This window comes from Dipodomys merriami, unplaced genomic scaffold (genome assembly GCF_024711535.1).
Source record: "Dipodomys merriami isolate MVZ:Mamm:240054 unplaced genomic scaffold, mDipMer1.0.p SCAF_4, whole genome shotgun sequence".
Lineage (NCBI taxonomy): Eukaryota > Metazoa > Chordata > Mammalia > Rodentia > Heteromyidae > Dipodomys > Dipodomys merriami.
In genome coordinates, this window is record NW_027205603.1 from 45,523,081 (window position 1) to 45,541,283 (window position 18,203).

An 18,203-nucleotide genomic window follows, 5' to 3' on the forward strand; every position below is an offset into this window, starting at 1 on the left:
CACACACACACACACAATGGAATTCTGTGCCTCCATCAGAAAGAATGACACTGTCCCATTTGTTAGGAAATGGAAAGACTTAGAAAAAAATTATACTAAGTCAAGTAAGCCAGACCCAAAGAAACATAGGTCCCATGTGCAATAACTAGTATACGTCTAGGATAACCTTACCAGACAAGTAAACAAGTAGAAAAGGCCAAAAGCTATGCACATATGACCATATAAGATGCTGCTAAGCGAAATCAACCCCAAGATAGACACACAAGAGGGTTTATCTTCGTTGCTGTTGTGTTTAATGTACTTATAATGTACTATGTAATTTCTTTTGTTTCTTTTATATGTTCTTCCCTATTGGTTTAACCCGTTTTCACTGTTTTTGATTCTGGTTCCCTCCATCTTGTATATACACTTTTCTAATTTGGGGAGGGGAAGGGAAATAACAACAACGCTGTAACCAAGATACAGGCTGACCCATTTTAACAATGAGATGTACAAGACACCATGCTAAAAACGAACTCTACAATGTTGGGGAGGGGGGAATTGGAGGTGGGGAGAGAAAGGATGGCTGGGGAAAAACAAAGGAGGGGGTAACAATGCTTGACAAGAAATGTACTCATTACCTTACTCATGTAACTGTAACCCTTCTGTAGGGTATCTTTACAATAAAAATTTTTTTTTAATTTTTCTTCTACTTTTTTCTCATGGTTTTTAAATGTGCAGCTTTAAATTATAAGAGTGATACAAAAAATAGCAACCCTGCTTTTGGTCTGTAAGCCATGGTTTGCCAGTCCCCAATTTTAAAATGCATCAACAGTATTTATTAGAAATATTTTCCAAATACTCTTCTCAATAATAAATTATACATAATGTTGCATTTTACTATACCATTATTTTTTAATTTTATTTTATTGTAAAAATGCTGTACAGAGGGGTTATAGTTACATGAGTAAGGTAATGAGTACATTTCTTGTCAAGCATTGTTATCCCTACCTGTTTTTCTCCTACTACCCCTTTTTTCCCCGACCTCCCTCACATCCCCACCCAAGGCTGTATAGTTCATTTCCAACATGGTGTCTTGTGAGTATCATTGTTGCAATAGGTCATCCTGTGTCCTTGTTTCAGCATTTTGTTATTCCCCGACCCCTCCCCAAATTAGATAAACGTATATACAAGATGCAAGGTACTAAAATCAAATACAGTGACAACAGGGGATATACCATAGGGGGAAGAACATACAAAAGAAAAAAAAATCACTTAGTACATTAAAAACAACAACAAAAATAAAGACGTCTTATGTCCATATCTTGGGAGTTCATTTCACTTAGAATCATCTTACATATGTACATAGCAATCATCTTACATATGTACATAGCTTTTGAGCTTTTCTGCTCATCTGATAATATTATCCCAGACATATACTCTGGAAAGCAGTATGTAGGTTCCTCAAAAGACTAAACATAGAGCTCCCCTATGACCCAGCAATCCCACTTCTGGGCATTTACCCAAATGATCACAAACAAGGCCATACTAAAGCTACCAGCACAACTATGCTTATTGCAGCATTATTCACCATAGCAAAGATAAGGAACCAATCCAAATGCCCCTCAGGTGAATGGATGGATGGATAGATGGATGGAATGGATCAAGAAAATGTGATACACACACACACACACACACACACACACACACACACACACACACACAGTGGAATTCTATGCTTTCATCAGAAATAATAACACCGCCTCATTTGTTAGGAAATGGAAAGACTCGGAAAAAATCATACTGAAGTAAGCCAGACCCAAAGAAATATAGGTCCCATGGTTTCCCTTATTTGCAATAATTACTATACCATTATTTTTTCCATATACTAACTTTACCATTATCCACTAAGTTAATGGTTAGAAAAAAAAGAAAGCTAAGAGAGCTAAAATATTATTCATATTTCAAAGGCACAAAAAGGAGGCAATAGGGCTGGGAATGTGGCTTAGTGGTAGAGTGCTTGTCTAGCATGCGTGAAGCCATGGGTCTGATTCCTCAGTACTGCATAAACAGAAAAGGCCAGAAGTGGTACTGTGACTCAATAGGTAGAGTACTAACCTTGAGCAAAAGAAGCTTAGGGATAGTGCCCAAGCCTTGAGTTCAAGCCCCAGGACTGCCAAAAAAAAAAATCAAGAAAAGGGCTGGGAAGGTGGCTCAGTGGTAGAGTGCTTGCCTTGCATGCATGAGGCCCTGGGTTCGATTCCTCAGCACCACATAAGCAAAAAGAAAAAAGCCGGAAGTGGCACTGTGGCTCAAATGGTAGAGTGCTAGCCTTGAGCTGAAGAGCTGAGGGACAGCACCCAGGCCCAGAGTTCAGGCCCACGACTGGACCCAAAAAAAAAAAAAAAAAAAAAAAAAATCAAGAAAAGAGAGGCAATAAAAAGAAAAAAAAGGGACATTTCACTACACATTCCCTAGGTCATAAATTTCACGTGGAATTAAACTTAAGTCTATGTATTTGCCCACTGAAGTTACTGCATACATTTATGCCAAATTTAGAACTTCATTAACCCCCAATGAAATATAATATTAAAATGTGGTCAAAAAATTCTGGCATTTTCATAATTAATGCTATTCCATATGGTAATAATGAAATGTCTTAGAAGAATCACAGATCTAATATAAAAACTATGTTGTTTTAGCTTACCTATTTTTTAATTTTTTATTTACAAATACACAAAAGGGTTATGAGTTAGCATGTCCAATTATGTGTACAGTGCATCTTGAACAGTCACTCCTTCCATCATCCTACCTCCCCATTCTACCTATCCCTTCCCCTACCAGTCACATTCACAGTTATATGGCTACATTCAGCCACCATTCCCTTTTCCATTCATCTTACCTCCTCCTATTAACCACATTCAAAATATGCTTCAACTTCCTGATATTCATTTTGTTAAACTGTTAATGGTTCAGAGCTGGAATTTGTGTTATCCTTGCTCAGAGGCCATGATAATCTTCTCAGCATCGTTCCAATCTCAATATTTGTGCTGCCGAAGAACCACAGTTTACCTTTAACTAGTTAAGATCTTGAGCACGTAATACAATCTAGTGTTTCCTAAAGTCTATTTTATATTCAAAGATAATTCATTAACATAATAGAGTTCTTGGCCTACTGAGTCTGAGAAATACTATCATTATACATTTCTACAAGATTTATAAAGTACATAAATAAGCACAGAAATAGTGTGGGGATGAAATCCATTGGTTTAATCTTGTACTTGCCTAACCTGTTCAATTACCTGCTTTGGTTCAGTACTTACATTCCAAAAATCTAAAACTGCTTAAAACATCCTTTGAATTTTTTCAAATCTCTCATACAGATTAGATAAATAAACCTATGGGATACAGGGAATATTGTTGTAAACTCTAACATCCTTTCAGGGAAATAAAGAGTCATGACATCATGGTTTCTTCAACACCTAGTAGCCTGCCCAGATCATCAAAAGTTTTACTTTTTTTTTTTTTTTTTGGGGGGGGGGATCTGGTCATGGGCCTGAACTCTGGGCCTGGGCGCTGTCCCTCAGCTCTTCAGCTAGGCTAGCGCTCTATCACTTGAACCACAGAGCCACTTCCGGGTTTTTTTCTCTGCTTATGTGGTGCTGAGGAACCGAACCTAGGGCCTCATGCATGCAAGGCAAGCACTCTAACACTGAGCAACCTTCCCAACCTTCAACACAAGTTTTGTTTCTGTTCCTATTCACTCATAAAAAGCTCTTCTTATTGACCTACTCATACTTCTACCCTGTTGTTTATCTATGTAAATATAGTTGGATCTCCTCCTACTTAGAAATGTGAAGAGGATGACTAGATTTTTTAGGTTAATATTGAAAGATCTAGCCACTTCCAGCTTCATCTCATGATATTACTTCTTTTTGCTTTTTGTAGATACTAACTCCATAGAGAAAAAAAACAGGGAAAGAAAAAAGACTAGAATGTCTGGGTGGGGTAGAGTATAATTTTAACTGCAATGGCCATGAAAGACAAGACTAAATAGATTACATTAGATCACCATGGTGGATGAGAAGGAGGGGGAAAAAAAAGAATAACACTCGAAAATGGGAGCATTCTTTGGAAAATGCAGCCAATGTGGTGAAAGTGTCATGATAGAGAGCAATGTGTAAGTGTATGTGTATATGCATATATATATGTATATATACATACACCTATACATACATAGATATATACACATATACACACAAGCATGTGTGTATATGTGCATATATTTGTGTATATGTGTTTATACACATATATATGTGAACATACAAAACCCATAAATACTCTATTCCTCTATGTATTAATGAACATGCTATCTTATACATATACACACAGGAAATCATCTGCACTTGATTCCTCCATGAGAGGAATAATGCTCCTGTGACACAGTCAGTGGAAGTGAAACTGGGTACACTCTAAAACCCCAAAAGTGCTTCTAAGACAAAAATGGAACATATACTTAGAGTTTAGTTTTAAATGTAGGGCTAAACTTAGTTTCAAACTAAGAGACAGAATTCATACAGAAAGAAGTCCATATGGTGAGAAGGCCAGTGAATCACAGCTGTGGTTTTGTTTTTTTTGTTTTTTGTTTTTTTTTTAGTCTGGTTGTGGGGCCTGAACTCTGGGTCTGGGAGCTGTCCCTCAGCTCTTTAGCTCAAGGGTAGTGCTCTACCACTTGAGCCACAGCGCCACTTCCGGCTTTTTTCTTTTTGGTTATGTGGTGCTGAGGAATCGAACCCAGGGCCTCATGCATGCAAGGCAAGCATTCTACCACTGAACCACCTTCCCAGCCCCATAGCTGTGGTTTTAAACACAATACAAAAAGATGTAAGGAAGCTGAAGCAGGCAGATCACAAGTCTGAGACCACAGGAAAACATTCATAAATAAGTAAATACTTAAGTGTATTCTCTGACCATATGGAATTATTGGAGTAAATGTAATAACAAAGGTAAAAGGACAAATCTCCAAGGACATAGTAAATACATATCTAAAACTACCTACAAGTCAAAGACAAAGTATCAAGAGAAATCTCAAAACTACACTTACTTGAACAAAACTGAACTACAACATGCCAAAATTTGTGAAATGCAGCTTCCTAACTTTCTAGAAAGCTAAACAATCCATACCATACTCCCCATCTATATATTCCTGATCATATACACCAAAGAAGCTAACATGTCCACAAAAAAAACAAACACAAATATAAGTAGTAGCTTTATTCATAACAACTAAAATCTGGATATCTTACTATACCATAGAACATTATAAAAAAAGTCACATGCTAAGCCAGTGCCAGGGACTCACACCTGTAACTAACTACTCAGAAGGCTGAGATATGAGAATGGTTCAAGCCAGCAGAGAAGTTTGTGAGGCTCCAGAAGTGGAGCTGTGGCTCAAGTGATAGAGCACTACCCTTGAGCAAAAAAGTTCAGGGACAGCACTCAGGCCCTGAGTTCAAGCCACAGGACCAGCACCAAAAAAAAATAGGGCACTAAATCATGTAAATAACATTCTTGGAATGATAAACCCACAAAAATGTAGAACAAACTGCTGGTTGAAAAGGGCTGAGGATGGTGGGCAGAAGGGTGATATGAAATTATAATAAAGGAACAGTAGCACTCTGCATGCACAGTTCTGTATCTCAAAATATGGTAAGGATATAATAAATACCCAATATGCAATTCTCTTTGACCTTTTAACCTCAGCCTTTAAAATCACCATAGTTCTTTACTGTAAATGGTTGTGACTTTCTGAAAAGGAATAGTTTGGGAATTTTTGTTTTTCCAATATGAATTTTTTTAATGAAGCTAATATGTGGTTTCTAAAGGCATCACACCAACAGAGAAGTTCAATGGCGTAACAGTTCAAAACTGTAAAACATAGAACAAGGTTTCCAAATGTTTCACATATCCGTAACACATGCTGGTCCTAAGGCTTGAATTCAGGGCCTGGGCACTGTCCCTGAGCTTCTTCTGCTCAAGATTAGCACTTTTACCACATGAGCCACAGCTCTGTGCTGAGGAAGGAGATGTGGGGAACAGTACTATCTATAAATAAAACTAGCATTCTAAATAAAAATAGCATTACAACTCACGCCTAAAATCCTAGCTACTCAGGAGGCCGAGATCTGAGGATTGTGGTTTGCAGCAGCCTAGGCAGGAAAGTCCAAAAAATTCTTACCTCCAATTAACCACCAGAAAACCAGAAGTAGAGCTGTAGCTGAAAGTAGTAGAGTGCTAGCTAGCCTTGAGCAAAAGAACTCAGGGACAGTGCCCAGACCATGAGTTTAAGCCCCAAGACCAACAAAACAAAAACTTTCCAAAGGCATTTAAATTAAGTAATTTCCAAAGAGGAGTGAATCCCCAGCAACTTAGGAAACCTAGTTACCCAGAACACCTTGTTTTCTGAGAACTGAGGTTAAATATATGTGTGTGTGAGATTATATATTATATTATATTTATATATAATTAAAGCATCTGTAGAAGGGATATGGTATGCAACATTTCCCATAATTCTTTCAAATCCTTTATCTTACAGAGTACCTTAAAATACTGGCTTAAGCAGTATATGTGTGTATACATACATATATGTATACTTTGATATATATAATATATACTTTTCAAACTTTATATATCTATTACAAACTTTAATTTAAAAGCCCTAATGTGTTTAGGTTAGTGAAGGTGAATGAAGAAAGCAAGACTTATTTTCATACCAATATCACAACCTCGTTAAAATTTTCAAATAGATTTTAGCTTTAACTAAAAAAAATTCCATTCATTTAAGTGTTGTAGATATTAAGCTCATATCTCAAAAGCATTCAAACATTTCAAACTCTTGTGCCAAAGATAAATTCATGCTGCCCTCTAATGGTTCAATTTAGTTTTTCCTGTATTACATGAGAAAGATGATGATAAATACAATTTCTTTATATTATAAATGAAGAATGACATCAAATAGTGAAGGGGGAAAAAACATCAATTTTGGGTATAATTAAATTCAAAATTAACTACATTTGCTATATTCATAATGAAGACTCCTGAATATCAAGTCATTTCCATTTCCATTTGCTTATGCATGTGTCAACCAAGTCAAAACTATAGACTTCTGCTGTGTATTCTGCAACCGTCTTCTCAAATTTAGCTTCTTTTCAAATAAGTCTATGACAATAATACTCCAGCTTAAGTGTTCATATCCCACTAAAGAATTAGGAAACTTATATACATTTTTACATGTTTACTATATCCAAAAATTTAAAGAGCATCTAACATTTTAATTAGCATACAAAACTTTTCATTAGAAAAAATAATAGCTTCTGTAATATAAAAAGTATATTTGTGGTTTATTTTAAAATTAACACTTTTACTACTTTAAAAGAATCCAAAGGAATCTAAATTACGCAGCAAGTTGATACATACCTACTTAAAAATACATATGCTCTATTAAATATGTCGGAAATTCTACATTGCTTTTTTATTTTCTTCAAGTTCCCTTTTGTTCCACTATCCCCATAGAACTTTAACTTGTAATACTTTATGGATGAAAATTTGTTGGCATTAGGTAAGTCCATAAGTACCAACATAAGTAACTTATTGAAGAGAATTCAGCAAGTAAGAGCAAGGACTGACAAATGAGATGACATCAACCAAAAAGCTATATATCTGACAAGAGATTAACAACCACTACATATAGGAAGCTCAAAAATGAACTCTCGAAGAACTAACATGCCATTTAATAAATGGGCAAATAAACTTAACAACCAGTTCTCAAAAAAAGTACAAATAGCCAACTAATACATAAAGAAACATCCCTGGCCATAAAAGAAATTCAGTCAAAACAAGATTAAATTGAGAGTTCATCTCAGTCCAGTCAAAGTAGCATCATCAAAAATATACAAATGCTAACAATGTGTAGCACTGCTGGTAAGAATGTAATCTAATGCAACCATTACAGAAATGAATATGGAGGATTCTCAAAAAACCAAAAATAGAAGGAGCAAACTATCTGGGGATATCATTCTTGGGCATGTATCTAAAAGAATGCAAGTCAGGACACCATAGAGGCTCACTCACATTCACTGCACCAGGATTTGTAATAGCTAAGCTATGAAAACACCCCAAATGTTCTACAACTGATGAACAGATCAAGAAAATGTGAAATACATATGCACACAATGGAATATTATTCAGCTATAAAGAAGAATGATGTTGTTTGCAGGGAAATCAATGGAACTGGAGTTCCAGGTTCAGAAGGAAAAATATTGCATTTTTTCTCAGAAAAAAAGAGGGAAGAAAAGAGGGGGAATAAAGGAGGGAGAGAGGGAGAGAGGGAGAGAGAGGGAGAAGGAGGAGAGAGAGAGAGAAAGAGAGAGAGAGAATACTGTGGCAACTGTTTGAGAGGAATAAAGAGAGGGGAGAGCTCAAGCTTGTAATCCTAACTATTCAGGAGGCTGAGATATGAGGATCGTGGTTCAAAGAAAGTTCATGAAATTCCTCTCCAATTACCTACCAGAAAACCAGAAGTGGAGCTATGGCTCAAGTGGTAAAGTGTTAGCCTTGAGCAAAAAAGCTCAGGGACAGTGAGTTTAAGCCCCTGAATTCAAGCCCCATGACCAACCAAAAAAAGGGGGGAAGGAGAAAAGAGAATGTTAGGGCATGCACAATATCAAAATATCTGTGAATAAAGAGAGCAAAATAGCAACCACTGAAAGCTGTTGAATAATAGGGGAGAGTAGAGATGGGAAAGTGAGAGTATAGACGAGGAACAACCTGATTGAAGTACTATATATGCTGTGTGAAATCCCATAGTGAAAGCTCTCTGAATAATTAATATACACTTTAAAAGAGAAAACATGAGTTACATAAAACCAGGTCTAGGATATAGGCACATTTAATAGAAGGAGAAAGGTAAACAGAGAATGGTGAAAGAAGGCAAATGTGGTCATCATACCTCATGTACATGTGTGAAAGGGGGAAAACATGTTGGGATTTGTTTGGGAAGGAGGTAGAGGGATGAAGGAGAGTGATGAAGGGGGTAAGTGTGATCAGATACATTGTATGCACATATGGAGGTGTCAGAATGAAACCTTGTACCACTAATGTGAGAGAAAAAGAAGTCACTGGAATTGCTACAGCAAAGCCACTCAAGTTTTTTGCATTTTGGTTTTTTTTTTCTGTTTCAGAACTTACACTGTGATGCACCATTGGGTATTTTTTTGAGACAAGGTCTCACTATGTAGCACAGATTGGCCTAGAACTTGCTATGTAGCCCAAGCTGTCCTTGAATTTGTGATCTTGTCTCACCCTCTGGAGTAACAGGATTACAGCTATTTGCTACTACACTGGCCAAAATTATTTTTAATTGATAAAGCAACTTATGATTTGAAGATCTTTCAATTTGTTAAAAGAAAGCAACTAGATACTTCCTGACTTTAAAATGTTACACATTTACTACAATTATTCTGTTTCTAAATTTCTGTAGAATATTCCAAGATTGTTTCTAGTGATTATATCTGTAATTCTTTTACTTAGAAACTTAGTTTTATCTATTCAGTCATGGCTGACAATCAGTAACAGAAACTGTGGAAAGCAAAATAACCAATAACCAGTAAGTACAGACAGCTACATCTTGTTCCTATAAACTGACTTTTCTCCTTTAACTGTACCAGCAAATACCTCTACGACAATGCTAAATAGCTTTGGTGTCAGTGTGCCTTGTTCTTGATCTTGGTGTTGAATTAATTAACCCTCTAAGCACTTTATGGCCTCTGGAGTAACAGCCTTTGGCATTTATCACTATGAGTGATAATCATCTGTCCTCCCCCACTAGGCTACAAGCTACAGAGTAAGAGTCCTACCTATCTTTGTGCTTACTAGCCTCTCCCATCTCAAGCTGACTGGTTGATCTGATATTCACATATTAAATGGATCTGTCTAAAAATATAAAACTAGTGTTAAGTGTATCCCAGACACATCTAGAATCTTGAACTAAGAGAACCAGGCATTGGTGACACATGCTTGTAATTGTCAGGATGAGATCTGAGACCATGTTTTGAAGCCATCCCAGACCACAGAGGATTCCACTCTCCCTCAGCTTTTTTTGCACAAGGCTAATGCTCTAGCACTTGAGACATACCTCCACTTCTGGCTTTTTGCTGGTTAACTGAATCTAAGAGTCTCACAGATTTTCACAGTCTGGCTTTGAACTGTGACCCTCAGATGTCAGCCTCTTGAGTAGCAAGGATTCTAGGCATGAGCCAGTAACACCTATTTTATGTCTCCTTCCAAAACATGACCAGCACTCACAGGACCCATGCTTCATTTATCTGACTGACCTCATTTCTAATAAACAATCTAAAACTAAAGCTGCCAACTTCTCTAGCCATGAAAGAAATGCAAATCAAGACAACACTGAGATTCCACCTCACCCCAGTTAGAATGGCAATAATCAAGAAATCTAACAATAACAGATGCTGGAGGGGATGTGGCCAAAAAGGAACCCTACTGCAATGTTGGTGGGAGTGTAAACTTGTTCAACCACTTTGGAAAGTAGTATGGAAGGTTCTCAAAAGGTTTCACATAGAGCTCCCCTATGACCCAAAGGATCACAAAGAGGCTATACTAAAACTACTATTGCAATGTTTATTGCAGCATTATTCTCCATAGCTAAGATATGGAACCAACCCAGATGCCCCTCAGTAAATGAATGGATCAAGAAAATGTGTGTGTGTGTGTGTGTGTGTGTGTGTGTGTGTGTGTGTGTGTGTGTCTGTCTGTCTGTCTGTCTGTCTGTCTGTAATGGAATTCTATGCCTCCATTAGAAAGAATGGCTCCGCCCCATTTGCTAGGAAATGGAAAGACTCAGAAAAAATTATTCTAAGTGAAGTAAGCCAGGCCCAAAGAAACATAGGTCCCATGCTTTCTCTTATTTGCAATAACTAGTATACGTCTAGGACACGCAGAAAAGGCCAAAACCTATGTATATATGACCATAGAAGATGATGCTAAGTGAACTGAATTCCAAGATAGGGACACAAGTGGTTTTATCTTTCTTGCTATTGTTTTTAATGTATTTATAATGTACTATGTGATTTTTTTGTTTCTTTTGTATGTTCTTCCCCCATGGTATAACCCGTTTTCACTGTATTTGATTCTGGTGCCCTGCATCTTGCATATACATTTTTCTAATTTGGGAAGGAGAAGGGAACTAACTAAATGCTGAAATAAAGATAAAGGTTGTCCCATGTAACAATGAGACATACAAGACACTATGTTGAAAATGAACTTTTCAACTTGTGGGGGGAGAAATGTGGGAGGTGGGGAGGGAAAGGATGGTAGAGGAAAAACAAAGGAGGATGTAACAATACCCGATAGGAAATGTACTCATTATCTTACTCATGTAACTGTAACCCCTCTGTACAGTATTTTTACAATAAACAATATATAGAAAAAGAAAAAAATAAAACTAGAGCTGCTCCATCACCTGTGTCTAGATCCTCCTCTCTTCTTTACTCTTATTGCTAGCATTTCAAGAGCTCACTGATACTCATCAGGTGGCATTGACAGAAAAATAGTAAGCCAAAATTAATACAAGATGCACTGCTCACTTAAGTAAAATGAGTGTTTATGGGCTGTTTGGGGAACTTTGCCAGCACTTATCACAAAATTTCTATGAGAAAATACATTCTAAGTTTCCAGTAACCAACATAAAAACAAACTTTGGAACATGACCTATTTTGATGATCATCCAAAATCTTACCCAAAACTATGAAGCACAGCACTACATTTCCAAGAAATCCGATTACTGCAGAAACTTTTATAAACATGTAATATAATTTTTCATCATTAACAGTCAAGAGCACTTGCTTTTACTTAAGGGGCTGAGACATAACTCAAGGTGTAGAACTTCTACCTAGCGAAGTGTAAAGTGCTGAGTTCAAGCCTCAGTACTGCCAGTAACAAATACAAACATACTAACACTTGCTTCCAAATCCAATTAGCATACCTTCTAAAAGGAAATAGTCAAAAATATGTGATTAAGTATAAGAAGAAACACCTGGAGGTAGGTTTTTGGTTTAGAAAGGAACTCCCCAGAATGGAAAGGGAAGAAAGCTTCAAGGTTTTCAAAATGTTCAGACTTATGACTTAACTGTGTGTTGGGAGGGGGGAGTGAGGGGGGGCAGATTCTAGGCATGACTACATTTTACCCCAAGGATATAACTTGATTCTTTAACTAGGAAAATAATTCCTAAACGGTCATAATATTCATTGCTATTTCCCTTATATTGGCTTTTTAAAGTAACTCTTAAACTTTTAGTATAAAAGATTTAGAGAGCCAGGCCCCATTGGCTCATGCCTGCAATCCTAGCTACTCAGGAGGCTGAGATATGAGGGTCACAGTTCAAAGCCAGTTGGGGCAGGAAAGTCCATGAGATTATTTTATCACCAATCAACTAAGCCCCTATCACACAAAAAAAAAAAAAAAAAAAAAAACAGAAATGGAGCTGTGGCTCAAGGGGTAGAGTGCTATGGTTGAGGAAAAGAAGCTCAGGGACAGTGCCCAGGCCTGAGTTCAAGACCCAGGAAAGAAGAGAGAAGAGAGAGGGAGGGGGGAGGGGAGGGAAGGGAAGGGAAGGGAAGGGAAGGGAAGGGAAGGGAAGGGAAGGGAAGGGAAGGGAAGGGAAGGGAAGGAGGGAGGGAAGGAAGGAGGGAAGGAAGGAGGAAAGAAAGAAAGAAAGAAAGAAAGAAAGAAAGAAAGAAAGAAAGAAAGAAAGAAAGAAAGAAAGAAAGAAAGGAAGGAAGGAAGGAAGGAAGGAAGGAAGGAAGGAAGGAAGGAAGGAAGGAAAGAAAGAAAGAAAGAAAAGAAAGAAAGAAAGGAAAGAAAGAAAGAAAGAAAGAAAGAAAGAAAGAAAGAAAGAAAGAAAGAAAGAAGGAAAAGAAAGAAAGAAAGAGAAAGAGGGAGGGAGGGGGAAGAGGGAGGGGGAGGGGAAAGAGGGAGGGATGGAGGGATAAAGAGAAAGAGAGGAAAGAGAAAGAAAGAAAGAAAGAAAGAAAGAAAGAAAGAAAGAAAGAAAGAAAGAAAGAAAGAAAGAAAGAAAGAAAGAAAGAAAGAGAGAGAGAAAGAGAGAGAGATAGGAGGGGAGAGTGGGAGGAAGAAAGAGAAATAGAAAGAGGAAGGAAGGAAGGAAGGAAGGAAGGAAGGAAGGAAGGAAGGAAGGAAGGAAGGAAGGAAGGAAGGAAGGAAGGAAGGAAGCAAAGGAAGCAAAGGAAGCAAAGGAAGGAAAGAAGCAAATGAAGGGAGGGAGGGAGGGAGGGAGGGAGGGAGGGAGGGAGAGATTTCAATGGCATTTTTAAAACAAATAGACAAATAAAAATCAGACTGCAGTCAATCCCTAATTAATTTTTACTTAAGAACTGGCTTTATTTACTTCTGTTTTTGCTTTTAAGGAAGATATTTTAAAATGTTTAATTTTGTAGGAAAAAATATTTTTATTTAATAAACAGCTATCTTTTTCATCCATAATTAAGTGGTGAGCTTGGGCCTGGCTGGTTGGTTCTAAAAGCAGAACAAAGGACTGTGGGATCCTGAATTTCTATCATAGGAAACTTATTTCCAAATCATTAGTATTTGAACAATAACTGATGGGGGGAAGGAAATAATCCAGAGCTACTATTCCTGCAGAAAAGGGAAAAGATCAAACATACAAAAAGATGTATATAAATAAAATGTTGCATACAATTAGATAAGGACTCCAGATTTCCTAAAGGTCATGTTTAGATCCCAAATAACTCCTGATTTGAACTGTTTTCCATGAGAAAAATAATTATCTGGGCTACCAAGGCAGTCTTAATTCAAAGTCAACTAAATTCCAACAAAGTCCAAAAGTATCCATATTTGCAATACAGACTCATTCATTCCTCAATAAAGACTATACCCAGAATAAGAGAATCATAATATAATTTTTAATGGGGCCGAGTTTTTTTAAGTCATTGTACAGAGTTACCATTTAGTAAAGCAGGTTATGAATACAATGCATCCTGATCAATGTCACTCCTTTCAACCTTCTCATCCACCCCTCCCCAGCCACCCCCTTCCCTCCCTCTTAATATTATAGGATATACATTGAATTCCTAACTCCATCCTCCCCTCTTCTCCTCTACATTCATTACCCCTTTCCTAGACCCCTTTCAGGTACCCTAGCTTCCTGATATTTATAATTAGACTATTTGAATTTTCCCTTGAATCTACCAGAAATAATTTTTTAATTTCTCAAAATAACAATGTTTAACAGAAGTACATTGGCATTCCGCTTCTTTTAAGAGCCAGGCACTGGTGGCTCAAGCCTGCAATCCTAGCTACTCAGGAGACTGAGATCAGAGGATCATTGTTTGTAGCCAGCCTAAGGAAGAAAGTCTATGTGTCTCTTGTCTCCAACTAAACACCAAAAAAGCTGGAAGAGAAGCTGTGCCTCAAGTGATAGAACACTGGCCTTCAACAACACAAAAGCTCAGACACAGTGCCCAGGCCCAGAGTTCTGACCAAAGAAATACTTATTTTAAGGAACTAAAAATAAAAACTATGATACAGTGGGGTAATGAGCAAATGTGAGATTCTTAATTACTTTATTAAATCCTGATAAGCAGTATTAGGAACACTATCCTCCAACTGGAGAGTAAGTTAACTGAGAAAAAGAAGGTTGCTCAAAACTACACAGCTATGAATCCAGCTGCACTGTCTTGTAGCTATACCACTTACAATATATGAAAGGCTAAGAACTACAGTAACAGTTATTGTGCAAAGGCAAATGCCAAGCAACTTACAGGCAAATTATTATTATCTTCCAACAGCCTATGAGATAAGAATTACTTCAATAAATAAGGCGTTTGGCCAAGTAAGTACTTAGTCAAATACTAGAGTGTAAAAATATGATGATTCTTAGAAATATCTTCAGCTTCAAGTAAAGTGGAGTATTGCAAAATGTATTTTTAAATTCAACTTTCTTGAGGTAAAATTTACATATAATGAAATGTGTCTATTTTAAGCTCAGGTTGATAAATTCTGACATGTATCATAGAACAACCATTAAAATCAAGATACAGAACATTGTTACTACCCCAAAAGCTTCTTGTACAGGAAATTCCAATCTCTACAGGCCAATCAACTACTTTCTGTCACTATAGAACAGTTGCATATCTATTCTAGAATTTCACAAAAACAGAATCCATAGTATATACATTATGTACCTGGCATTTTCCCTCAGCATAGCATTTTTGAGATTCACACATAACTATTGCATGGTTCAAAACTGCAGAATACTGTTCCAAAGGAGGGTTATATAACGATTTCTTTAATCATTTACCCAGCAATAGGCTGCATTGTCTCTAATATGGAGCAATTATAAAGAAAACATGTTACACACATTCATGTACAATTCTTCAAATAGCTCTCTTAATACATATAGATCTGGTGTGCAATTTCTGTGTAGCACGGTAAGCACATCTTTCACTTCCTAGGAAAGAATTCTAGGTGCTCCACCATGATACTTGTCTTGGTGACATATGAGTCAGTCTTTTCAGATTTAAGACTAGATTTCAGGCTTTAATTTGAATGGTCCTCATTATTAATCATTTTGACCATATTAATCATTCCTACCTCTCTCTTATTTTTTTTTTCTGGGTCTGGGGCTTGAACTCTGGGCCTGGGTGCTGTCTCTGAGCTTCTTTTGCTCAAAGCTAGCACTCTACCACTTGAGCCATAGCATGACTTCTGGCTTTTTCTGTTCATATGGTACTGAGGAATTGAACCCAGGGTTTTATGCATGGTAGGCACTCTACCACTAAGCCACATTTCTAGCCCTCGCTCTCCCTCATATATATGTATATATACATATATATATTAACCTCTTTCATAGTAAGAGTTTGTTCAAGACTTTGCACAATGCCCGGTGCCAGTGGCTCACGCCTGTAATCCTAGCTACTCAGGAGCCTGAGATCTGAGGATTACAGTTCAAAGCCAGCCCAGGCAGGAAAGTCAGTGAAACTTTTATCTCCAATTAACTACCAGAAAACCGGAAGTGGCTCTGTGGCTCTAGTGGTAGAGTGCTAGCCTTGAGCTGAAGAGCTGAGGGACAGCACCCAGGCCCAGAGATGAAGACCCACCACCAAAAAAAAAAAAAAAAAGATGGAACAATTTTGATTTTTTGATATTGACTTGTAGATATTCCTTTAAATATTCTAGAAACAAGTTATCTTTCAAACACATGTATTACAAATGTTTTCTTTTTATACATGCTTTGCTTTTTCATCTTTTTCTTAGAAAAGTACTTTTAAATTTTGATGCATTTGATTTTTCAATTCTTTGATGATTCTTGCTTTCTGTAATCTAATGAATCTCTGTTGTCCTCAAGATACCAAAGTACTTTCTCCTGGAAAATGTAATTTGCGCTCCCAGTATTCTAAAAAAAACCTTTACCTATCTAAAGAACAGTAAAGTATTTCCCACTTTAACCTTTGCACTTAGCTATGGTCTACTTCCAGTGGTTGGGGTTATCTAGAAGTTGAGGTTCTTGTTTTGTTTCTGCCTGATACCCAGATAGATATACAACTGTTGAAAAGCATATGTTATTTGCTTATTATCATCTGTATTGTAATTAATTTTGAAAGAACTAAATTGTTAATATAGAGGGGGATAGACCTATTTCTTGTCTCCTATTTCAGATACCAGCAAACTTCTCTAAAAGACCAGACAATAAATATTTGGGGCTTCGCAAGGTATATAATCCCTGCCCTACCTACTAAACTGTTTTATATCCACACACAAGTAGCTATTGATAAAACCTAAACGAGTGATAGTGGCTATGTTCTAAGAAAACTAACACGTGCTAAAATCAAAATCTCACCTAAATTTCATACATTATGATAGTTTTCCAGCCACTTAAAATTGTAAAACAAACAAACAAACAAACATCATGCCAAGCATGGTGATACAAAATTGTGATCCTAGCACTTGGGAGGCTGAATCAGGAGGATTAAGATTTCAAAGCCAGCTTGAGCTATTCAGTAAGACACTATTTCAGCCAAAACAAAACAATATGTAAGAATTACATTATTAACTCTCAGTATCAAGGTTATGCACACATTTTGTTCAATTTATTCCTATAAGTTTTGTTATTGTAATTTTCTAGTTATTCATTAATAGAAATACTCCTGGTTTTTCTAGATGTTGACATGATATCCTGAAATTTTACTAAACTCATTTATTCCAGAAGTTGTCTGGCTTTTGTTTTTTAGAATTTTCTGCATACAAGATCGCAATGTCTACAGCTTTGCTTCTTGTAATACTTCCCCACCTCCATTATTTCTTCTTATTCTATATGACAGAACTCAAGTATAATACTGAAGAGACAAAAATATACATCAATGTCTTGTTTCTGACCTTGTAAGAAACATATCCAGTCTATTAGTATAAAATATGTCATCTATAAGTTGTTTTGGGCAGCCCCTTACCAGGTTTAAGGAAGTTTTCTTCTGATTCTAGTATTCTGGATCAGTTTCATGAATGAGGGCTGGCTTATCAAATGCTTTTCCTGCATCTAATAAGATATTCATATAGTTAAATCCCTTCAATCTATTCATAAATATTTTGATTACTATACAAAGCCAATCTTGCTTTCCTAGAATTTCACACAATCATAATGTATTATATTATTTAAATTTTTGCTTTATATAATTCACTAATATTGGGCTGGGAAGGTGGCTCAGTGGTAGAGTGCTTGCCTTGCATGCATGAGGCCCTGGGTTCGATTCCTCAGCACCACATAAGCAAAAAAAAAAAAAAGTGGATAATTCACTAATATTTTTTCAAAATTTTATATCTGCCCCTGCTTTCACTATATTTGATGTCAGTATAACTTGTGGAAGAGATGGGGAAAAACCAGTTGTTTAAGGATACAGGTGGACCTGTTGCAACAATGAGAAGTACAAGTTGTCATGTCCAAAACGAGCTTTACAACGTCGGTGCGGGGGGGGGGGGGGGGGGGAAGGGGGGGAAAGGAGAAGGATTGGGATTGGGGGGGGAGGGGGGAGGCTGGGAAGGGATGTGAAGGGTAAACAAAGGAGGAGGCTGCAATGCTTGGTAAGAAATGTACGCATTATCCTGCCCATGTAAT

At 37.0% G+C, this 18,203-nt stretch overlaps 1 protein-coding gene and 1 non-coding gene across 7 annotated transcripts in view; both read right to left on the minus strand.

The window, feature by feature from the left end:
- The window catches only part of Stau2 (staufen double-stranded RNA binding protein 2), a 289,111-nt gene that overhangs the window by 207,575 nt on the left and 63,333 nt on the right, over window positions 1-18,203 (minus strand). The window lies entirely within an intron of this gene.
- On the minus strand, window positions 2,936-3,044 carry LOC138806372 (U6 spliceosomal RNA). The gene has a single exon (XR_011365825.1). It is a non-coding gene; the product is annotated as a U6 spliceosomal RNA (small nuclear RNA).